General features: G+C 42.5%; 1 long non-coding RNA gene across 10 annotated transcripts in view; it reads right to left on the bottom strand.

The window, feature by feature from the left end:
• The window catches only part of LOC148775070 (uncharacterized), a 113428-nt gene that overhangs the window by 29702 nt on the left and 58155 nt on the right, over positions 1 to 25571 (bottom strand). The window contains exons 3-4 of one of the 10 annotated variants that reach the window (XR_016039548.1): positions 8030 to 8166; positions 1052 to 1200 (exon numbers count right to left, since the gene is read on the bottom strand). The exons of 5 other annotated variants lie outside the window; for them this stretch is intronic. This is a non-coding gene — a long non-coding RNA (uncharacterized LOC148775070). Of the gene's footprint in view, positions 1 to 1051; positions 1335 to 8029; positions 8167 to 25571 lie in introns of all 10 variants that reach the window. 4 more of the 10 variants (XR_016039546.1, XR_016039549.1, XR_016039551.1 and 1 more) reach the window with 4 other exon arrangements.

A 25571-nucleotide genomic window follows, 5' to 3' on the forward strand; every position in this document is an offset into this window, starting at 1 on the left:
CCGGGGTCCAGCAAGGGAAAGACGAGTCCCCTGGACTGGTTGTGGGGCTGCTGGGACTAACAGGAGAGCTTCCACATGGGGAGCAGAGATTCCACTTACGAGGATTTTGCCCCTGAGGCAGAGCAGAGAGGGCAGAAAGGGTGGATTTAAGCCACGTGGCTGGCTGACGGGTTTCCCACAACCACCCCACTCATACCCCAGCCTGAGCTGCGTAACCCCAACAGTGTTGGCCTCTCATTTCAGCTCCACACTGGAGCCAGGAGGATTGCCGACAATGAGGAAAAAGCCCGGCCATGAGATGCTGTGGCAGCTCAAACCCTCAGCAGCACCTGAACAGGGAGGGGGCCGCCACTACCGGAGCGCATCAGAGGTAGACCCGATTGCTAACGGCAGATAGATCACCACACCCAGTGCCCCAGCTCCTGCTGAATCCACACCAGACCCTCCTGCTGCAGCCCTGCTCCTCTCTGGAGCTGAGGGTGCTGCTGGAAGGGGAAGGGCACATATTTAAAGGGAACAGAGTTAGCTAGGACCAGACCCTCAGTGTTTCTTCTGCTCCAGGAACTTGCGACCTGCCCCTGCCCCTATAGGGCAGTGATGGCCACTGAGCAGAGGAGGAGCCCTAGCTCAAATCTGGCTCCAGCCCTCATCCCTCCTGCTCCAACCTCACCTTCTTACCAAGCTGCCAGCACACCCTGAGGAAAGATGTGACTTGTGTTCATGTCAAATCCAGCTTTCCCACCACAGGCACTGGGCATAGAGTCTGTATAGGGATGCTCACACATAATAACACCCTTAAAGACCACTGTAGGTAATAGCTGCACCTAATTTCATAGAGACAGAGAGAGAAAAGCAAAATGAGAAAATAGGGGAATTTGTCTCTATTGAAAGAGAAAGAGAAAACACCTTAAATAACAGAAAAATAGAAATATACAGTCTACTGGAGACTTCAAAGCATTATTAATAGGGATGCTGACTGACTTAGGAAAAGAATAGATGAACACAGAATTTTAACATGGAACTAGAAAATATAAAAAAGAGCCAGTTATACCTGAAAAATAAAATGTTTGTGTGTGGGTGTGCTCAGTCATGTCCATCTCCTTATGACCCCATGGAATACTGGAGTGGGTTGCCATTTTCTACTTCAGGGGATCTTCCTGACCCAGGGCTTCCTAGGTGGTGCAGTGTTAAAGAATTTGCCTGCCAGTGAAGAATCAGTTCAGTTCAGTTCAGTTCAGTCGCTCAGTCGTGTCCGACTCTCCGCGATCCCATGAATCTTAGCACGCCAGGCCTCCCTGTCCATCACCAACTCCCATCAGTGAAGAATACAATAACTAAAAATAAAAACATACTAGAAGGAATTAATAGGCTAGATCACACAGAAGAACAATGAAGTGACCTGAAAGAATGACAGAAAACAACGAGAAAAGCAAAAAGAAAAACAAATTAAAGTGAAAACAGTTTAAGGGATCTTTGGTATAACACTAAGTGTACAAACATTTACATTACAGGGGCCCCAGAAGGAGAAGGGAGAGAATGTAGTTGAAATAAAATTCAGGCTGAAACTATCTGAGCATGAAGAAGGAAACAGATATCTAGGTACAGAAACCAGAGAACTATATTCAATACTCTGTAATAAACCGTAATGGAAAAGATTATGAAAATATATACACACACATATACTTTTATAAATACAATCTTGTATCTCACATTGGGAGGCAGATTCTTTATGACTGTGCCACCTGGGAGCCCTATATATGATATATATGTATACTATATAAACTGACTCATTTTGCTGTACATAATGTTGTAAATCGATTATACTTAAATAAAAAGAAAAAAGTGTGAAGGGAGTAAAGAAAATGAAGATCTTTTAGAATGTTTGAATTTAAAGGTCTACCTGTTTAAAACAAATAATTATATGCCAAATATGAAATATTTGAAATATATGAAATATGTTTGAAATATATGAAATATGTTTGAAATATATGAGATATGTTTGAAATATATGAGATATGTTTGAAATATATGAAAATACCTTTAGACGAGGAAAATAGAAATGTAACTTTCCAAAATCTGTGGGATACAGCAAAAGCAGTTCTAAGAGGTAAGTTTACAGTGATGCAGGCAGACATCAGGAAGCAAGACAAATATCATATAAGCAAACTAATTTTTCACCATAAAGAATTTAGAAAAGAACTAACAAAGCCAAGTTAGCAGTAGGAAGGAAATAATAAAGATCAGAGAGGAAATAGGCACAAAAATAGAAAATATCAGTAAAATAGGAGCTAGATCTTTAAAAAGACAATAAAGGTGATAAACTTTTAGCCAGGCTCATCAAGAAGAAAGAGAACTCAAATTAACAAAGTGAGAAATGAAAGAAGAAAAACAGCAACCAATTCCTCAGAGATGCAAACAATTTTAAGACAATATTGTGAACAGTTATATGTCAACAATTTGGACAACCTAGAAGAAATGGACAAATTTCTAGAAATACACACCCTTCTGAGACCGAATCAGAAATAGACAACCTGTTTCCCAAATAGTGAAATCAAATATGTAATTTTAAAAGTTCACAGCAAACAAAAGTCCAGGACCAGACAGTTTTACAGGGAAATTCTATCAAGCATATAAAAAGAGCTCTCCTTCCCAAGTGGTTCCAGAAAATTGAAAAGATGTTAACAATCTCAAACATACAAGTCCACCATTGCTGTGATACCAAAATCAGAAAGACATTACAAAGAAAGAAAATTGTAGGCCAATATCTCTGATGAAAATAGATACAAATATCCTTAACAAAGCCAAATTTGACAATAGACAAAAAGGATCATACATCCATTCATGATAAAAGCTCTCAACAAAGCAGGTATAGAGGGAAGACACTTCACCATAGCAAAGGTCATACACGACAAACCCACAGCTACCATCACACTCAGCGGTGAGAAGCTTGGGAACATTTCCTCTAAGATCAGGGACAACACAAAAGATGTCCACTCTTACCACTTCTATCTAACATAGTGTTGGAAGTTTTAACCACAGCAATCAGATAATGAAAAGAAATAAAAGGAATCCAAATTGAAGGGGAAGAAGTAAAACTGTTACTGTTTGCAGATTGCATGATTGCTACACACAGAACACACTAAAACGCCACCAAAAAAAAAAAAAACAAAACATGAAAACCTTATTAGAATAAATGAATTTAGTGAAGTTGCAGGAAACGAGATTCATATCTGTTGCTTTTCTGTGCATTTATAATAAGCTATCAGAAAGAGAAATTAAGGAAACAATTCCTTAACAATTTCATCAAAAAGAATAAAATATCTAGAAATAAACTTAACCAACGAGGTGAAAGAACTATACTCTGAAACTTATAAAATGTTGCTAAAGAAATTTGAAAATTTTACAGAGAAATGGAAAGATATCTTGTGTTCTTGGATCAGAAGAATTAATATTGTTAAAATGGTCTTACTATCCAAAGCAATCTACAGATTTAATGCAGTCTCTATCAAAATATGAAATTCTTCACAGAAGTAGAACAAAAAACCCTAATTTATACAGAACCACAAAACTCCAAACAGCCAAACCGATGTTGAGAAAACAGAACAAAGTTGGAGGTATCATGCTCTCTGATATCAGACTATACTGTAAATGAACAATAATTAAAACAGCACAGTAGTGGTACAAAAACAGATCAATGGAACAGACCAGAGAGACCAGAAATAAACCCACACACTTATGGTCAATTAATCTATGAGAAATGAGGTAGCAAAATGCAATGGAGAAAGGACAGCCTCTTCTCATAAGTGATGCTGGGCCACCTGGACAGCTACAAGGAAGAGTGAGATTAGAGTATATTTTCTCACATCATATGCAACAATAAATTCAAAATGGATTAAAATCCAAAATGTAAGATCTGAAATCATAACACTCAAAAAAAAAAATAGGCAGAACACCCTATGACATAAGTTGTAGCAATATTTTTTGGATCCTTCTCCTAAGGCAAGAGAAATAAAAGGAAAAATAAACAAATGGGACCTAAAGTTAAAAGCATTTGCACAGCAAAATAAAGCAACCAACTGAAAAAGCCACCAACTGAATGGAAAACATATTTGCAAATGATATGACTGGTAAGTCATCAATATCCAAAATTTATAGACAGCTCATGTAAGTCAATATTGGAAAAAAGAACCCAATTAAAAAGTGGGCAAAAGAGCCAAATAGACATTTCTCCAAAGAAGATACAAAGATGGCCAACACGCACATTTAAAAAATGCTCAACATTGCTAAGCTTTACAGGAATGCAAATGAAAGCCACAATGAAATATTACCTCACACCTGTCAAAGTGGCTATCATCGAAAGTCTACAAATAACAAATGCTGGTGCTATGATGCAGAAGAGGGGACCGTCATACACTGTTGGTGGGACTGTAAACGGGTGCAGCCACTGTGGAAAGCTATGAAGTTCCCTTTAAAAGCGAAACATAGAAATATTATAAGACCCAGCAATTTTCTTGCTAGGTATATAACCAAATAAAATGAAAACATGTGTTCGGAACTGTACGTGAACCCCACTGTTCACAGGAGCATCATTTACATTTGCCAAGATATGGAAGCAATGCACGTGCCCATTAACAAATGGTCAGATGAAGAGCATGTGGTGTGCATACAGACAATGGAGTATTACTCAACTGTAAACAAGAATAACATTCTGCCATTTGCAAGAGTATGGACGGACCTAGAATTATTGTCAGTGAAATAAGTCAGAGAAAGGCAAATATTCTGGGCTATCGTTTACATGTGAAATCTAAGAAACAAAGCAAATGTATATGACAATACAGAAACAGACTTAGCCATATAGACAGCAAACTAGTGGTTACCAGTGGGGAGGAGAAGGGTGGGTAGGGAAGCAAGATGGGGGAATGGGATTACGAGGCACAAACTACTGATCCTGTGTATGAAGTAAACACCAAGGATACACTGTACAGATGGGAAAATACACCTGTTATTTTATAATAACTTTATTTTTATTTATTTATTTTTTTCTTTCTTACCGTCCTGACCTGCGTGCAAGGCCCAGCCCGCGGCTGCTGGAGGGACGTGAACCCACCCCCACGCAGGGGATCCGTCTGAGCCCCTCCTGAGGCTGACGCCCTGGGCGGCCCTGCAGCTCCCCCCGGGAAAGGGGGGGTCTTGGCGGAGGATCCACTGTCTCCCCACGTGACCACCCATGCATGAGTTCATGCAGCCTCACCACCATCATCTCCAGAATTTCTTCATCTTCGGGACTGAAATTATCCCCATTGAACACTAACTGCCCCCCAGCCCAGACCCTGGCCCCCACCACTCTGCTTTCCACGTCTGAATGGGACTCCTCCAGGGACCTCTCAGCGTCCATCCTTTCAGACCGGTTTAGCTCACTGAGACCGCGTCTTCAAGGTTCACCCGTGTTGGATCACATCATGGAGTTTCCTTCCTTTTTAAGGTTGAGCAACAGGCCATTGTATCGGCGCCCCCACAGTTAGCTACCGCAAGTCAGAGCTGCATGAACATAGGGATGCAGAGGCCTTCGGGTCCCTGGCAGCTCTGTTAGTCGCTCTTTCCGGCGACAGCGGCGCCGTTTGCGCTCCCGCCACGCGGGCACCAGGGCTCCAGCCCCCGCACCCTCAGCAGCACTGCTGCTTCCTGGTCTCCATGGCAGCTGTCGGCCGTGTGCCTTTTCGCGCTCCCATTCCTTGGGTCTCTGGACCTCAGGTGAGTCTCCGGATGGCAGCACGCAGTGGGATGGTGCACTGTCATGCATTCTGTCCATCTCTGTCTTTCGGAACATTTTGCCCATTTACACTTAGAGGACAGACTTCCGTCCTTCTGCTCTCTGCTTTCTATACGCCCCACAGCTTTTGTCCCTCATTTCCTGCATCCCTGTCTTCCTCTGTGTTTAACTGATTCTTTGCAGAGAAACGTTTCAATGCTTTCCTAATTTATTTTTTATAATAACTTTAAATGGAGAATAATCTATAATATAAAATAATCTATAATATAAAAATGTTGAATCACTATGTTGTACTTTTTGAAACTAATATTGTTAATCAACTATACTTCAATTAAGAAACCCAAAATAAGAAAATGGTAATAAAAATATACATATCAATAACTATCTTAGGTGTAAAAGGACGAAATACTCCAACCAACAGACACAGATTAGTTGAATGGATACACAAATAAGACCCATAGATCTGCTGTCTACAAGAGACCCACTTCAGATCTTGGGACACTTTCAGCCTGTATGACTCAAGGTGAGGAGATGGAAAAATATACTCCATGAAAATGGAAATCAAAAGTGGCGTAGCAATACTCATACCAAGTAAAATAGACTTTAAAATAAAGCCACTGCATAATAAGGGATCAATTCAAGAAGATAGAACAATTATACATGTTTATGTACCCAGCATAGGAGCACCTCAAAACATAAGGCAAATGCTAACAGCCGTAAAGGGGAAATCGACAGTAACACCTGGCTTACATCAATGGACAGGTCATCCATATTGAAAATAAATAAGGAAACACAAGCTTCAAATGACACAATAAACCAGATAGACTTAACTGATATTTGTAGGACATTCCACCTGAAAGCTGCTGAATACTTTCTTCTCAAATGCACATGGAACATTCTCCAGGAAAGATCACATTTTGGATCACAAATCAAACCTTGGTAAATTTTAGAAAACTGTAATTATATCAAGCATCTTTTCTAACCACAGTGCTATTATGAGAATAGAAATCAATTATGGGGAAAAAACTGTAAAAAAGCACAAACACAAGGAAGCTAAAAAATACATTACTAAATAACAAAGATATCACTGAAGAAACCAAGGAAGAAATAAAATACATAGAAACAAAGGACAATGAAAATAAGGTGACACGAATCCTATGGGGTGCAGCAAAAGCAGTTTTAAGAGGGAAGTTTATAGCAATTCAGTCTTTCCTCAAGAAAGAAGAAAATCTCAAACAATCTAATCTTACAGCTAAAGCAACTAGAGAAAGAACAACAACAACAAAAAAACCCCAAAGTTAGTAGAAGGAGCGAAAGCATAAAGATCAGAGCAGGAATAAATGAAATAGAAATGAATAAAATTGCTATCTTTTATTAATAAAACTAAAAGTTTTGTAAAGATCAATAAAACTAAAAGTTAGTTCTATGAGAAGATAAAATTGATAAACCTTTGCCAGACTCATCAAGAAAAAGAGGATTCAAATCAATAAAGTTAGAGATGAAAAAGGAGAATTACAACTGACATTACAGAAATACAAAGGATCATAAGAGACTACTACACGCAACTATATGTCAATAAAAAGGACAACCTGGAAGAAATGGACAAATTCTTAGGTAAAACCTTTCAAGAATGAATCATGAAGAAATGAAAAATATAAATATAACAATCACACGTAATGACAAAAAAGTAATTTAAAAGGCTTCCCAGGTGGCACTAGTGGTGAAGGATCTGCCTGCCAGTGTAAGAGATGCAGGTTCAATTCCTGGGTTGGGAAGATCTCCTGGAGAAGGAAATGGAAACCCACTCTAGTATTCTTGAAAATTCCATGTACAGAGAAGCCCGGCAAGCTATGGCCAATGGGTCCCAAAGAGTCAGACACAACTGAGTGTCTGCTAGTTTAGTCATTAAAATATTTCAACAAATGAAAGTCCAATAGCATATGACTTTACAGGTGAATTCTGTCAAACATTTAGAGAAAGGCTACCACCCATCTTCCTGAAACTCAAAAAATGCAGAGGGTGGAACACTCCCAAATTCATTCTATGAAGCCACCATCATCCTGATACCAAAACCAGTAAAAGATATCACAAAAAAGATAAAAGAGCAATACCACTGATGAATATAAACACAAAAGTCTTCAACTAAATATTAGCAAATAGAATCCAGCAACACAGTAAAAGGCTCAGACACCATGATCGAATGAGATTTATCTGAGGGATGCAAGGATTCTTCAATCTATGCAGATCTGTGTGATATACCATAAAGTGAAAAGTGAAGTCGCTCAGTTGTGTCCGACTTTGTGACCCCATGGACTGTGGCCCACCAGGCTTCTTCATCCATGGAATTTTCCAGGCAAGAATACTGGAGCGGGTTGCCATTTTCTTCTCCAGGAGATCTAACAAATTAAAGAATTAAAACCATATAATCATCTCAATAGATGCAGTAAAAGCTTTTGACAAAATTCAACACTGATTTATGATAAAAACTCTCCAGAAAGTGGGCACAGAGGGAACCTACTTCAACATAATAAAGGCCGTATATGACTAACCCACAGCAAGCATCACTCTCAATGGTGAAAAACTGAAAGCATTTTATCAGAGATCAGGAACAAGACAAGGACGTCCATCCTCACCACTCACTCACCATAGATTTGGAGGTCCTAGCCATGACAATCAGGGAGGAAAAAGAAAAAGAATGCAACTTGGAAAAGAAGTAAAACTGCCACACTTTTCAGATGACATGATACTGTACATAGAAAATTCTAAAAATGCCACCAGAAAACTACTGGAGCTCATCAATGAATTTGGTAAAGTTGCAGGATACAAAGTTAGTGCACAGAAATCTCTTACCGTCCTCCTCACTAACAATGAAAGATCAGAAAGAGAAATTAATGAAACAGTCCCATTTACCACTGCAATAAAAAGAATAAAATACCTAGGAATAAACCTACCTAAGGAGGCAAAAGACCTGTAATCAGAAAACTATAAAATACTGATGAAAGAGGGCAAAGATGACAGAAAGATATACCATGTTCTTGGATGGGAAGAATCGATATAGTGAAAATGTCTATACTAACCAAACCAATTTACAGGTTCAATGCAATCCCTGTCAAAGAGCCAATAGAATTTTTCACAGAAATAGAACAAAAATTTTGTCCAGCAATTTTTTTGGAAACACAAAAGACCCCAAACAGCCAAGACAATCCTGAGAAAGAGAAATGGAGATGGAGGAATCAGGCTCTCTCTGTGACTTCAGACTGTGCTACAGAGTTACAGTCCTCAAGATAATACGGTACTGGCACAGAAACAGAAATACAGCTCAATTTCTGTGCAGGACGGAAAGCCCGGAGGTGAACCCATGCACCCATGGTCACCTAATCAAATATACAAATAAACAAAAGAGGCAAGAATATATAATGGAGAAGGGACAGTCTCTTCAATAAGTGGTGCTGGGAAGAAACAGCTACATGCAAAAGAATGGAATGAAATGTTCTCTAACACTATATGTGTACACACACACACACACACACACACCCCATCAGGAACCTTCCATAAGCCTCTGTCCTTCTCCTTCGAGGGCAGACAGACTGAAAACCACAATCACAGAAACCTAACCAACCTGATCGCACGGACCACAGCCTCATCTGACTCAGTGAAACTATGAGCCACGCCATGTGGGGCCACCCAGGACGGACGGGTCACGGTGGAGAGTTCTGACAAAACATGGTCTGCTGAAGAAGGGAATGGCAAGCTGGAATCAAGGTTGCCAGGAGAAATATCAATACCCTCAGATATGCAGATGACACCACGCTTATGGCAGAAAGCGAAGAGGAACTAGAGAGCCTCTTGATGAAAGTGAAAGAGGAGAGTGTAAAAGGTGGCTTAAAGCTCAACATTCAGAAACTAAGATCATGGCATCTGGTTCCATCACTTCATGGCAAATAGATGGGGAAACAGTGGAAACAGTGTCAGACTTTATTTTTGGGGGCTCCAAAATCACTGCAGATGGTGACTGTAGTCATGAAATTAAAAGACACCTGCTACTTGTAAAAGACGCTTGCTTCTTGGAAGAAAATTATGACCAGCCTAGACAGAATATTAAAAAGCAGAGGCATTACTTTGCCAACAAAGGTTCGTCTAGTCAAGGCTATGGTTTTTCCAGTGGTCATGTATGGATGTGAGAGTTGGACTGTGAAGAAAGCTGAGCACCAAAGAATTGATGCTTTTGAACTGTGATGTTGGAGAAGACTCTTGAGAGCCCCTTGGACTGCAAGGAGATCCAACCAGTCCATCCTAAAGGAAATCAGTCCTGAATATTCATTGGAAGGACTGATGCTGAAGCTGAAACTCCAATACTTTGGCCACCTGATGGCAAGAACTGACACATTGGAAAAGACCCTGATGCTGGGAAAGATTGAGGGCAGGATGAGAAGGGGACGACAGAGGATGGAATGGTTGGATGGTATCACCGACTTGATGGACGTGAGTTTCAGTAAACTCTGGGAGTTGGCAATGGACAGGGAGGCCTGGCATGCTGCAGTCCATGGGGTCGCAAAGAGTCGGACACGACTGAGTGACTGAACTGAACACTATACACAAAAATAAACTAAAAATGGTTTAAATACCTAAATGTAAGACTGGGTACTATAAAACTCTTAGAGGAAAACACAGAACACTCTTTTATATAAATCACAGCAAGATATTTTTTGACCCACCTCCCACAGTAATGAAAATAAAAACCAAACAAATGGGACCTACTTAAACTTCAAAGCTTCTGCACAGCAAAGGGAACCATAAACAAGATGAAAAAATAAAAATGGGAGAAAATATTTGCAAATGAATCAACTGAGAAGGGTTAATGTCCAAAATATACAAATAGCTCAATATCAAACAACTAACCCAATAAAACATAGGTGGAAAACCTAAATACACACTTCCCCAAAGAGCACATTCAGATGACTAAGAGACGCATGAAAAGAGGCTCAGCAGCACTAATTGTTTTGTTGTGGTTGTTCGATTGCTGAGGTGTGTCCAGCTCTTTGTGACCTCGTGGACTGCAGCATACCACTAATTATTAGAGAAATGCAAATCAAAACTGGAATGAGGTATCACCTCACAGAGGTCAGAATGGCCATCATCAAAAATCTACAAAGAATAAATGCTGAAGAAGATATGGAGAAAAGGGAATGCTCTTACACGGTCGATGGGAATTTCAATTGATACAACCACTGTGGAGAACGGTATGGAGGTTCCTTAAAAAGCTAACAATGCAACCACCATGTGACCCAGCAGCAGTCCCACTCCTGGGCATTTGCCCTGAGAAAACCATAACGCAAAAAACACATGTACCACAGTGATCACTGAAGCACTATTTACAATCATCAGGGCATGGAAGCCATCTAAATGTGCAGCGACAGACAAGTGGATAAGAAGCCGTGACACATACACACAGTGGCGTATTCCTTAGCCATAAAAAGGAGCACAGTTAGGTCATCTGTAGAGATGTGGGTGGGCCTAGAATGTGTCACAGGGTGAAGTACTCAGAAAGGCAGAAACAGATGCCATACGTTACCGTGCGCACGTGGAGTCTAGAGAGACGGTGCAGACGAACCTACCTGCAGGGCAGGAATAGGAACACAGGGGTGGAGAATGGACATGTGGGCATGGGCGGGGGCGGATGAACTGAGAGAATACCATGGACATATATGCACTACCATGTGTGAAATATACAGCTGGTGGAAATGTGCTGCATAGCACATGGGGGTCAGCTTGATGCTCTGTGATGACCGAGATGGGTGGGCTGGGGTGTGGGGGGGAGGTCCAAGAGGGAGGGGATATGTGTATACACGTAGCTGATCCGCATTATTGTAGAGCAGAAACTTAACAACATTGTAAAGCAATTATACTCCAATAAAAATTAAAAAAATAAAACAGGCTAACAGAAATCACTAATGATAAATCAACAGTACATTGGACGTCTTTAAACTTAACATTGCTACTCATCAAAACCACTGTTAAGAAAGTAAAAAGTAAGCAAAGCACAGAGCAGTAAAAGATACTTCAAATGCAGAAAGTGCATAAAGCCCCTAAGTATCTCTAAAAAGTAATTTTCAAATTGATAATACAAAGATCATTCAAAAGAAATATAAGCAAAGACTTGAAAAGACACTTCATGAAGGAAGATATAAAAATAGACGCTAAAATATATGAAAAGATTCTCAGTATCATTCAGCATTAGGAAAAAAATACAAAGTAAAATCATGCTGCTACTGCTGCTGCTGCTAAGTCACTTCAGTCGTGTCCGACTCTGTGTGACCCCATAGACGGCAGCCCACCAGGCTCCCCCATCCCTGGGATTCTCCAGGCAAGAACACTGGAGTGAGTTGCCATTTCCTTCTCCAATGTGTGAAAGTGAAAAGGGAAAGTGAAGTCACTCAGTCGTGTCCGACCCTTAGCGACCCCACGGACTGCAGCCTACCAGGCTCCTCTGTCCATGGGATTTTCTAGGCAAGAGTACTGGAGTTGGCTTGCCATTGCCTTCTCCGAAGTAAAATCATGAGCTACCATTATATACCCACTATAGCTAATTAACAATTGGTATCACGTGTGGTATAAATGTGAATTAAATGGAGCTCTCTTCCATTGACTATAGGTCTGTAACTTGATATAAATGTTTTATGAAACTCTTTGGTGGTACCGACTAAAACAAATTTGCTTATACCTGTACCCTGATGCTGGGAAAGACTGAGGGCAGGAGGAGAAGGGGCAACATTGGCTGAGACGGGTGGACGGCGTCACCAGCTTAATGGCATGTGCTGTGCTGTGCTGTTCTTAGTCGCTCAGTCATGTCCGACTCTCTGTGCCCTGTGGACTGTAGCCTGCCTCGCTCCTTTGTCCACGGGGATTCTTTAGGCAAGCACACTGGAGTGGGTTGCCGGGCCCGCCTCCCAACCCAAGGATCAAATCTAGGTCTCCTATATTGCGGGTAGATCCTTGACTATCTGAGCCACCAGGGAAGCATTTGAGCAAACTCTGGGAAATAGTGAAGGACAGGGAATCCTGGCACGCTGCATTCCATGGAGTTGCAAAGAGTTAGACACAACTTAGTGACTGAACAGCGGCCACAACAACAAATACCTATATCTAAGAATGGAATTGAGCATTTCCTTCCTTGAACACATTCCCAACGAAAACAAGTGCTTCAGTTCAGTTCAGTTCAGTTCAGTCGCTCAGTCGTGTCCGACTCTCCGCAACCCCATGAACCACAGCACGCTAGGCCTCCCTGTCCATCACCAAATCCCGGAGTTCACTCAAACTCATGTCCACAGAGTCGGTGATGCCATCCAGCCATCTCATTCTCTGTCGTCCCCTTCTCCTCCTGCCCCCAACCTTTCCCAGCATCAGAGTCTTTTCCAGTGAGTCAACTCGTCGCATGAGGTGGCCAAAGTATTGCAGCTTCAGCTTTAGCATCAGTCCCTCCAATGAACATCCAGGATTGATCTCCTTTAGAATGGACTGGTTGGATCTCCTTGCAGTATAAGGGACTCTCAAGAGTCTTCTCCAACACCACAGTTCAAAAGCATCGATTCTTCGGCGATCAGCTTTCTTCACAGTCCAACTCTCACATCCATACATGACCACGGGAAAAACCATTGCTTTGACTAGACGGACCTTGGTTGGCAAAGTAATGTCTCTGCTTTTTAATATACTATCAAGGTTGGTCATAACTTTCCTTCCAAGGAGCAGGCGTCTTTTAATTTCATGGCTGCAATCAGCATCTGCAGTGATTTTGGAGCCCAAAAAAATAAAGTCTGACACTGTTTCCACTGTTTTTCCGTCTATTTCCCATGAAGTGATGGGACCAGATGCCATGATCTTTGTTTTTTGAATGTTGAGCTTCAAGCCAACCTTTTCACTCTCCTCTTTCACTTTACGTCCAATCAAATGCATGCTCATGAATGTTTATAGCATCTCGACTCATAATATCCCCAAATCATAAACAACCCACAGTGGATAGAGGAAATGAGTGTGGAGCATGCATACAACGGAACACTGTGTGACAGTGTAAAAGAACCAATTACTGATAATGCCACAGAAGCAGCCGTGACTCCCAGTGCTGTGATGATGTCAGAGAAAGCAAGCAAATCTAGTCCTAAGGTTCAGGTGACAGCTGTCAGAACAGCAGTGTCCTTAGGTGGGAGGGATAAAAGGAAGGACACGGTTGAATAAAACCACCTGTGAAGCCAAAGTAGGTACAGAAAAGATCCCCTAAAAGAATATTGACATGAACTGTTCCGTGAAGTCAGAGCGCTTGCTTAGGCAAGACGCATGCTGGCAGGCTGGTCATAAAGGAGCGATCCATTCTAGCAAACACCGCTTAGGGCATATAATGATGGTGACAGACAGTTAAACATTCGGCTGGAGGACGTGGATATTGTTGGTGACCTTGAGCTCCACAGAACGGTTTTAGTGCTGCTGTGACTGGTGGGTTAAAGAGGCTGTGCATGAAGAGAGCTGGACTGGGGGAACAGGGCGAGTGTTTGCTATGAGTTTCGTAAAGAGGGGCAGAGAAATTGGGCAGAAGTTGGATGGGGGATGGCAGGTCAAGGGGCTTTCCCATGATTCAAAAGTATTATAAGGTTATATGCTGATTCAGCTAAAATGGACATTTTACCGATCCATGCAGGTCGGGGATGGGGGCACTGTCGTGTGCAAAGTCCCCGTTGTAAGTTTTTCTGGTGAAACTTTGTTACGGTCAGAAATACATATGATTCCTGTTGCCAGTGACTTAGTGTAGAAATTTCAACCACACTGATTCTGTACCTTGTTTTCTGTTTCTTAGCTTTCTAAGCAGTGTGTTAACTGATGGGTTTTTGCAAGCATCAGTCCGAAGGTTCATGTTGTTGTTGTTTGACATGTAAGTCTTGTCTGATTCTTTGCGACCCCATGGACTGCAGCACACCAGGCCTCCCTGTCCACCACCAACCCCCGGAGTTCACTCAAGCTCATGTCCGTGGAGTCGGTGATGCCATCCAACCGTCTCACCCTCTGTCACCCCTCTCCTCATGCCCTCAGTCTTTTAGAAGGTGCACGCCTGTCTTACAAACAGGAGTGGTGAGCGCTGTTTCTGCTCCAGGAGGGAGGAAGGAGCAGGAGTGCCCTCTTACGGATCACAGGGAGCCTGGAAGCTTGTTGAATTACCAAGTGGGAAAATACATAGTTCCTTTAGAAATGGAAATTTCTCATAGGAAAGTGCAGTGAGTTTTCTCTCTTGTTTTATGCAGCATGAATAAATATAACTGTAGAATAAATGTTTTTATAATCTAAAATATAGCATCATAGATTTATTAACTTTAAAAAATTCCTAGGCATTTTTAGATCTATGGGGAAACATGAACTTTGAACATCACTATTAAAATGCAAAACAGGTACAATTTTTGCTCACTTTTCTCTGTAAAATAAATACTGGATCCCTTATGGCTCTTCTTTCTCTTTCTCTGCTGGGTTTTCTTCTCTTGTTCGTGGAGTGTTAATTTTTATCACACTCCACTTACATAGTGTGCTATAATAATTTTTATGCTAATAAACAATTCCGTGAAAAGGCAGTGAACAACATTCTCAATTTAGCATTGCTAAAAACTACCTTAACATTGATAGTTTCTGAATATGTTATTTGAACATATAATCTGTACTTTGTTTAAAACATTTCTGCTCACATTTTCCATGATTTTATTCATACGTGTATGGAAAGATGCAAAGCCATCACTCACGTAGGTTTACTAACAACGGGAGTCACTAGACCGTTAGCCCTAAAGCTCATTCTCAGAGTTGATTAGACTTCAAGTAGCTGCCTTTGTGTGAACTGCCATTTGAGGTTGACCAGCTGATAACTTGTGCACAGTCACTCTTTTGTTCTTGAAGCTAATTGTTTGGAACTTGAGAAAAGTGTTCATGCCAGAAGCCTTCGTGGTGACAGGCAATCTATTGCGTTAAATAAAATAAGGGTCAACTCAACTGAAATATATTCCTTATAGACATTTTCTCGATGGTGAGCTTTGGTGGGGAACGTTTTTACTTTGGGATGGAAAAAAGAAAACAAAACAAGAAAGGATTCTTTCAGCATGACTTCAGATTTCACATGTCTTTTTGATGTAACTTTGTGCTTTCAGCTTCGCAGGTGGCACAGTGAAGCTTGGTCCTAGCTTTTAAACTGGATCCTGACAACAACACTGTCATATAATAATTCCAGTTTATATTTATGTCATTTCTCTACTTCTCGTCTTCCTATTATCCAGTTTGCTGAAAACCAGAACACACTCCTGATTGTAGTACGGCAAATATGTTCAGCAGGCTTAATTTGAAAATAGATGTAATTCATTAAATTTTATTCAACACCCATAGTTTTGCTAACCACACATACAGGTGACAGAATTTGCATTAAGGGATCTGCCAGGATTCTTATCTTTCTCATTTTTTTAACCTCAAAATAGAGATCTTGACTTCCAAGAGATGGTGTTACTCAGAATTAAATTTTAAATGGTATATAATTAGGTTTGTATTTGTCTTATAAATTAAAGTTATATTCTTGGCAACAGGAACCAGAGACTTGGCTGGTGGAAAGAAATAAACAAATTCTTCCTTCCCTTGTTTTGTCCGAATTCCTTCCTTCCTCTGTCAGAAATCACAATGCACTCTTCAAAAAGAGCACGCCATGAGTCAGAGAGCTCCTGACCCTCTTGCTTTTGTTCTGTGTAAACCAGCATCGCACATGACACAGCTCAACGCCGGGGCCCTGCTGCCTGTTACCCTAATTGACAGCGCCTGTGACACGTGTAGCCATGCCTCCTCTCTGAGCAGCTCGCAGATTTGAGCAAATTGGGAGGGGTGGGGGGAAGAAACCAGTCACTCCTGCTCCTTTATCTCCAGGAGAATAAAGCGCCAACTTGACTGTTTGGGATCAAGTCAGAAACTGAGGACGACATTATTTGCAAGAAACATACATGCGAGGAGAGGCACTTCCCGAGACGGACAATAAGAATTGTGAGAGCAGGAGTCCTAGGGCCTCTGACATGGCCCCTGGACCAGGATACAGCTGTGTGACTGATCAACAAAGGGAGTTTCAAAGGGTTCCTGGACAGGGATGAATAAAATTATTCACCTAAAGGCAGGCGCAGCAGAAAGAAGGAACGCTGTCAACTCCTGGTATGGAGAACACTTGCAAAAGACAAGGAGAGCAAGAAAAGCACAGGAGGCATCAGGTGTGCACGGCGACACTGATAAATCAGTAATGCCGCCGCAGGCTTTTGGCCAAGGAAGCTGCCAACACCATGGCTCAAACTGTCATGAGACATGTTTAGTGGTAAGTCAAAAAAGTCAAATTTCACTCTCCTTACCTAGTGGAGAGCAAGAAATATTTATATTTAAAGGGCCCAGGCGGCTCAAGAGGGAGGGGATGTACGTATAGCTGATTCACGTTGTACAGCAGAAACCAACACAACACTGTAAAGAAATGATTGTTCCGTTGCTAAGCCGTGTCCAGCTCTCTGCGACCCCATGGACGGCAGCACGCCAGGCGTCTCTGTCCTTCACTATGTCCTGGAGTATGGTTAAACTCATGTCCCTGGAGTCGGTGATGCCATCCAACCATCTCATCCGCTGTCGTCCCCTTCTCCTCCCTCCTTCAATCTTTCCCAGCATCAGGGTCTTTTCCAATGAGTCAGCTCTTCGCATCAGGTGGCCCAAGTATTGGAGCTTCAGCATCAGTCCTTCCCATGAATATTGAGGGTTGATTTCTTTTAGGATTTCAATTTATGTAATTATAAAGCAATGACTCTCCAATTAAAAATAAAATGTCCCGTTGCAATTCAGTTTACTACTAAGCTTTTCTTTGCTTATCAAGATGGCGGATTTCACTAAGGAAAAAAAAATCTGCTAATCAATCCTTTGGCAGGGATCGTGAAATATTCCCAAATTTAAAAGAGAGGACTCCAGCTAAGTCGGTTGTCACTTTTGGATCATTTCCCGCAAATTTTCAGACAGCAAGACGAACTCTGCCACACACGAGTCAGTCTAGCCAGGAGTTCTGGTGGGGAAGACTGTCAGGAGCACTGCAGGTATGAGCGGCTCCTGTCCGCTTAAGCTCTGCAAAGCCGGTGCCTGTTTCTTAGAGATGAGGGTTGGATTCCTCTGCCTGTTGACAAACTGCTCATTCGTTAATTTGAGTGTCTGTTAAATTCCAGACCCTTGAAGACAGCGAACTCTTACTATTGCTACGCGGTAGCAATTTCGGGAGAACGTGAACTACATATGAACCTAAACTTTCGAAGTTTTTTGAATATGTTGACTTGATACCACCATTCAGATAAAAATCCTAAGGGTGATTATTGTTTTCTTTTTTAAAATATGTTTCTTCTATTTTAAATTATAAGCATCTGGGAGCAAGGACTGAATCCAGGCTGTTTTCATTTTTTCTCATAGACACCGTCGAAGGCTCTCAATATTTTCTGCATATTATTAAGATATTAACTGAGATACAAATATGTAAGTGTACAAATATAGTAGTCATTTATTAGCATGAAAGGCAAAATGTTGATTGAACAAGTGTACTTAGGCAGAAAATTCCTATTGTTTATAATCAGTTATTCCATACATCTAGGTTTCCCTGATGGCTCAATGGTAAAGAATCCACCTGAAAGGCAGGAGATGTGCATTCAATCCCTGGATCAGGAAGATCCCCTGGGGGAGGAAATGGCAACCCACCCCAGTATTCTTGCCTGGAAAATTCTGTGGACAGAGGAGCCTGGTGTGCTACAGTCCAAAGGGTTGCAAAGAGTCGGACACGACTGAAGGACGGACTATGCATGCCTTCCACCCATCCCTCCGTCCTCTGTCCACCCCTCCACTCATTCATCCATTGATTTATTTATTCATCATTTTTGTTGATACCCTATCATTTGTCAAGAATAATGCCAGCCGATAAGAATAAAAAGATAAACGCATCAGACGTTGGGCTTCCCAGGTGGTACAGTGGTAAAGAATCTGCCTGCCAATGCAGTAGAAGCAAGAGACACAGGCTTGACCCCTGGATCAGGAAGGTCCCCTGAAGAAGGAAATGGCACCCATTCCAGTTTTCTTGCCTGGAGAATCCCATGGACAGAGGAGCCTGGCAGGCTACAGTCCAAGGGGTCACAAAGAGTTGGATGTGACTAAACAAATAACAGTAGTGGGCTCTGCAGTTTCAGGGAGATTGTACTTTTCTGAGGGAGAATGTAAACCAACAATTACATGTTCTGATAAATGAAAAGAAAGAAGCTGAACAGATACACCATAGAGAACGATGAGAAGACGTTCCCTTAGAGTATACTCCTCCTGAAGGAGGTGACATTTAACAGGTACTGATAGACAATTTTGTTATCTGCTGGTGCAAAGGCTGCAGGCAGAGGAAGAGCTTGGTGACACCTCCTTTCCTGGGTTGACGATGCCCCCACCAAAATGCACGCCCGCCCAGGCACCTCAGGATGCGACCTTCTGTGCACAGAGGGCCTCTCCAGATACTGTCATGGTAATGAGGTCATCCTGGCCTGGGGCCCGCATCCAATGACTAGTGTCCTTCTAAGAGGAGATAACCTTGGACACAGACACAGGGAAGACCATCCGACACAAGACGCAGAGGTGCCAGGCATGCTGCCACGAGCAGAAGAGCAGCAGGGGATCACCAGCAGCCAGCAGAGGCCAGGAAGGATTCGCTCCTGCACCCTGCATGGGGAGCCTGGCCCTGCCAGCACGTTGACTTTGGACTTCTAGCCTCCTAAGCTATGGGAAAAAATTTCTCTTGCTTAAAGCCATTCAGCTTGTGATAATTTGTTACAACTGCCATACAGAAATGATATGCCTAGGAAATGTCAGAAGACTTCTGAACACACTTTTCTAGTTCAGTTCAGTTGCTCAGTCGTGTCTAACTCTTTGCAACCCCATGAACCGCAGCATGCCAGGCCTCCTTGTCCATCACCAACTCCCGGAGTCTACCCAAACTCATGTCCATCAAGTCGGTGATGCCATCCAACCATCTCATCCTCTGTCATCCCCTTCTCCTTCTGCCTCTGTTTTTCCCAGTATCAGGGTCTTTTCCAATGAGTCAGCTCTTCGCATCAGGTGGCCAAAGTATTGGAGTTTCAGGTTCAACATCAGCCCTTCCAATGAACACCCAGGACTGAGCTCCTTTAGGATGGACTGGTTGGATCTCCTTGCAGTCCAAGAGACTCTCAAGAGTCTTCTCCAACACCACAGTTCCAAAGCATCGATTCTTCTGTGCTCAGCTTTCTTCATAGTCCAACTCTCACATCCATACATGACCAATGGAAAAACCATAGCCTTGACTAGACAGACCTTTGTTGGTAAAGTAATGTCTCTGCTTTTTAATATGCTGTCTAGGTTGGTCATAACTTTCCTTCCAAGGAATAAGCATCTTTTAATTTCATGGCTGCAATAACCATCTGCAGTGATTTTGGAGCCCCTGAAAATAAAGTCTGATACCGTTTCCACTGTTTCCCCATCTATTTGCCATGAAGTGATGGGACCAGATGCCATGATCTTAGTTTTCTGAATGTTGAGCTTTAAGCCAACTTTTTCAGTCTCCTCTTTCACTTTCATCAAGAGGCTATAGTTCATTATTTGTTATACAGTTATTTCTCTCCCATTTATAGTCCCTCTCATTTAGGTGAGACCTGCCTCATCAGAGGGTCCAAACAACCATCAGCATATAAGTCTGACTCTGGCCTGGAGAACACTGTGACCAGTTCAAAGATGGCCTGAGATTCAAGGGGAACCACTGAAGTCTGATACGCCTGAATGCCGGGGTTGTTTGCAACGTTCCCCTGGCTTAGCAATCCTTGGTCCGGTTTTAGTGTCCTGGAAAATTCCTAATTTTTCAGAATCAAATGTAAGTGTCCATTGTCTGTGAAACTACCTCTCCGCTTCTTTCTCACTGTGTGATCAACACCTTCTGCCTAATTTCCTCACCCACCAACCTAATTTATTCTTATTTATCGAGCACCTACAGTGTTTGAGGCACTGTGCTCCACAGTAGAGATTTAAGGGAAAAAAGTTATGGCTGCCGCTCTTGGAGAATTTATAAACAATTTGGCAAGAATGAAAATATAAACCAGTGCTAGCAATATGGCATAAAACATCGTATGACAGAGTATGCCTTCAAAACACGTTATTCGACTAACTCAAACTGGTAATGGACAGCAGGAACTTAACTCTTGATGAAAGTGTGTTTCATATGATGAATGGATGTGTCGTGAGAAAGAAGTCATACTTGCATGAACCAGTGAGTCAGAGAGGCTGAGTGGAGAAACGTCTGTGGAGATGAGTCATCGGAAATCAGGAGAAAAACAGGGGTCAGACATGTGAAGGCCACGTCAATGTTAGCACAAAGGCGAAAAGAAAAGATACTGCCCCAAGCCAGGGAGACATGAGAGATTTTACAAAGAGGAAATGAACAAGAAATTTAAAAGGAATGGAGAAAATAATGTGAAAAATATATAGAAGTGATTCAATGTATATAAAATTGATATTCCTAAGAAAGAAAAGTGCTGAGACAGAAAAGAAAACTAAAGTCAAATATTGTATTATGGAGTCAGCTACATGTCTAATAAATTGATTAGATGCCAAAGACATAGGAGGGAAAACAGAAAGAGAAGGGTGAGAGAGCCGATAACTATAATGACTAAGGATAAACTGGAATATTCTTTACCGTCTGATTCTTGTTTGCGTCCATTCTAATTGTTCCTCAGTACTGGAGACAGTGAAGGGGGTCATTGAAGCAGTTATGGTGGAGCGTTTTGAAAACGCCAGCCACGTGGTGGGGCTGCCTGATGAAAACAGTTTGCTCCCACCAGCCCTGGGAGAAAGGCTGTCCCCAGGAATGCTTCCTGCAGGAAGCTCCAGGGCCTCTGTCTTGTGCAGAAAGAGACACCAGCCTTGTGACCCCGTGAAGACTGCGCAGCAGGGCTCCCGGTAGGCTCAGAGGCAGTGAAAAACAACACGGAGAAGCAGAGAATTCTGCTTAAGAGCCGTAGAAGTAGGAAGTTATTGGAGCAAAAACAGTAATAAGCAAAACAAAACAGTTCATTTCTCCCCTTCTAGATCCGTCTTCCAATCTCAAAAGAAAAAATTAAAAAATCTAGCAAAACTCAGATTCATCCAAAATACTGTTACTCTGAGGAGATGTAAATATAAGCTCATTTAAGCAAGCGGTCCTTATGATTTCTGTTCTGTGGGTCACTGGAGAAAATAATTAAATGTGAGCAATAAAAGCAAAGTTCTGACTTTTAAAACTAAATTCCCAGGGAAGGCGGCACTGCATTCCTACTGGACTATTTACTGAATGAATGTGGCTGGCTAATATTTTCATGAGTAAGGAGAAATTCAGCACGGAAAAGGCTCCCTGGGGACTTTCATTGGCACGAAGTAGGCAGGGGAAGATGAAAATCCATGGGAACACAGAGGAGGCTTTCCACGTCAGCTTAAGACCTTCAGAAAGTGTTCAGAATGAGAACACTGATGAACTGAGTTCTTTAAGACAGAGCAACACAATATTGGGTGGGTTGGGGGGTGGCGAGAAACTATTTCAAATAAAAAAAGATAAAAAATAGCAAGGAATGGTTGCATAAATAACCCAGCATTTTTGCAAAACCACAAGTTATTTGGACTCATGATACCCACAGGATGAGTAAGACTTAGCTGGGTAAGACGTGAAGGGACGAGTATTTTCAGCAGGAAAACAGTGTGTGGGAAGACCCTGGGGAGAGGGGGAAGGCGCATTTGCAGAGCTGAAGGGGAGCATTGTGGAGGGCACCGTGGGGGGTAGCTAGCAGAGGTCTGGGGGTGGATGGCCTGGAGGGGCTGCCCCCAGCAGTGACTGGCAGGCAAGTTAAAGGTGGTATTTTGTCCTCAGCTCACAGAGGAGCTATTAAGGGCTTTACAGAGGGATGGACACCCTGCAGAGGATGGATTAGGAGGAGGCAAGCATGACCACAGGGAAAACAAAAGCAAGGCTTTACTTACCCAGGCAAGGTATGACAGAGATGTGGGCCAGGCTTGTGGTCTTGGGATTGAAGAGAGAAAGGTCAGCGAATAGGAATGACAAAACGTAGGAGAATTTGGGTGGCAAGGGTCCATTTATTTTACAGCTGTGGGGAAATGTGGAATTTTCAGATTTTTAAGTTGGGATGTGACTTGATCTGACCATCGTATGAGGACCGTGTGGACCGAAAAAGCAAAGGCAATCTGGATCTTCTGAACAAGTCAGTGAGAAAGAAAAAGAGGACATGGTGACAGAAAACATTAAGGAGACAGAACACCCAGCTCTTGATGAGTGACGAGTAGGAATGGCGGAGGATGGAATGCCAGATGAGCAGATCTCTGGCGGAGGCACCCAGAGCAGGGCTGGGACTTTGAGGGGAAAGCTGCAGGAGGAGACAGGAGATTTGGGGAGCAAATAACACACTGATGTTTGGATGTGCTCAGTTTGTGGGACATCTCAGAGTGTGTCTTCTCTGGGTCGGGAAGACCCCTGGGAGAAGGCCATGGCAACTCACTCCAGTATTCCTGCCTGGAGAATCCCATGGACAGAGGAGCCTGGCGGGCTGCAGTTCTTGGGGTCGCAAAAGAGTCTGACGTGAGTGAGCGACCAACACTTTAACTTTCCACTTTCAGAGTGTGTAGGAACAGCTGTGGGGCTTGAGAGGAAGGCCTGGATGCATCAGAGAAAGTCAGTCATCAAGGTGGAGGTGGCGTTGAAAGCCACAATTTTGCATGATTGTTTTAGAAGGCTATTTGAGACAGTTAGGATGCTAAACCTCTCTTGTTGCTGTTTTACCCAATACACTGGACGCTTAAGCCACACGCCCCTCATAGCCAGCCCTTTCCTCCTGCGGAGGTTTTGAGCATGGCCGCAAGTTCACCCCAAGGTGAGGGCCGCAACAACCACCAAAACAAAACAGACCTATTTTCAGAGTCTCCATCTCACGTCTAAGTGTCTGAAAGCCACTGATACAGATTCATCGGCACCGGCATCGCTGAGGAACACCAGAAGTGCCTAAAATAGTGGCCCTCACACAGTGGGCTCTCCAAACACACGTGCTGACTACTGACCCCAACAAAGGGAAACGCCGAGCAAGACTCAAACAGAAAGTAGTTGGAGAGGGCACAGGAAAACTGGGAAAGATGGCGCCGAAGAGGAGAGAAAAACTCAGATAAAAACTGTTGAAAGTACGTGGGTGGGTTTATCACACTCTATTTTTAGGGGATATCAAGTTTTTTTTAAATACTGAAGTATAGCTGATTTACAGTGTTGTGTTAAGTTCAGGTGTACAGCAAAGAAATTCAGTGATTGTGTGTGTGTGTGTGTGTGTATAATAAATATTCTTTTTCACATTCTTTTCCCTTAGGAGTTCTTATAAAATATTGAGTATGGTTCCCTGTGCTATACCGTAGATCCTTGTTGCTTACCTATTATATACACACACACACACACATATATATATATATTATTAATACTAGAATGTATGTTAGGGGCTTCCCAGGTGACACTGGTGATGAAGAATCCACCTGGCAATGCCAGGAGACCCAGGAGACCCAGGTTTGATCCCTGGGTTGGGAAGATCCCCTGGAGTAGGACACGGCAACTCACTGAAGTATTCCTGCCTGGCAAATCCCATGGAAGAGGAGCCTGGTGGGCTGCAGTCCATGGGGCCTCAAAGAGTCGGACACGACTGAGCGGCTGAGCACACATGACCCGCGTTAATCTCAGGTTCCCAGGCTGCCCCTCTCCCACCCCCTCCTCTTTAATGACCACAAGTTTGCTTTCTCTGTGAGTCTGCTTCTTATTTGTAAATAGCTTCATTTGTGTCATTTTTAGATTCCACATGCAAGTGGTATATGATAAAGTGTGTCTTTTCTGGCTTCCTTCACTTGGTATGATAACCCCCAGGTCCACGCACGCTGCTGCAAACGGTGTTGTTTCGTTCTTTCTGTGGCCGAGCAGTCTTCCGTTGTATGCGTGTGCACATCTTTGTCCATTCCTCGATCAGCGGACATTTGGTTGCTTCCGTGTCTTGGCTGTTGGAAATAGTGCTGTTATGAACCCTGGGGTGCATGCATCTTTTTGAATTATGGTTTTCTTTGGTCTCCAGGAGTGGGACTGCTGGATCACGTGGTAACTGTTTTTGCTTTTCAAGGAGCCTCTATACTCTTCTCCACAGTGTCTGTACCAATTGATTTTCCCACCAGCAGTGTAGGAAGTTTCCTTCTTCTCCACACCCTCCCCAGCATTTATTGTTTGTAGACTTTATGGTGGCTCTTCTGACCAGTGTGAAGGGATACCTCCATGTCGTTTTAACTTGCATATCTCTAATAACTAGCAACGCTGAGCATTTTCTCATGTGCCTATGGGCTGTCTGTCATCTCTAGAGGAATGTCTCCTTAGATCTTTTGTCCACACTCCATTTTAATTAATTTTCATGGATGGATAGTTGATTTAGAGTGTTGCGTTACTTTCGTCTGTACAGCAAAGCGATTCAATTATGTGTATTCTTTTTCAGATTCTTTGCCATTATACGTTTTTACAGCATATTGGGTATCGTTTCCTGTGCTATATGGTAGTCCATCCTGTTTGTCTCTTTCGTATATAGTACTTTATATCTGTTAACTGCTGCTGTTGCTGCTGCTAAGTCACTTCAGTCGTGTCCGACCCTGTGTGACCCCATAGATGGAAGCCCACCAGGCTCCCCCATCC

Source organism: Moschus berezovskii, chromosome 17 (genome assembly GCF_049115385.1).
Source record: "Moschus berezovskii isolate FMDL1 chromosome 17, NW_MosBer_1.0, whole genome shotgun sequence".
NCBI classification, from domain to species: Eukaryota; Metazoa; Chordata; class Mammalia; order Artiodactyla; family Moschidae; genus Moschus; species Moschus berezovskii.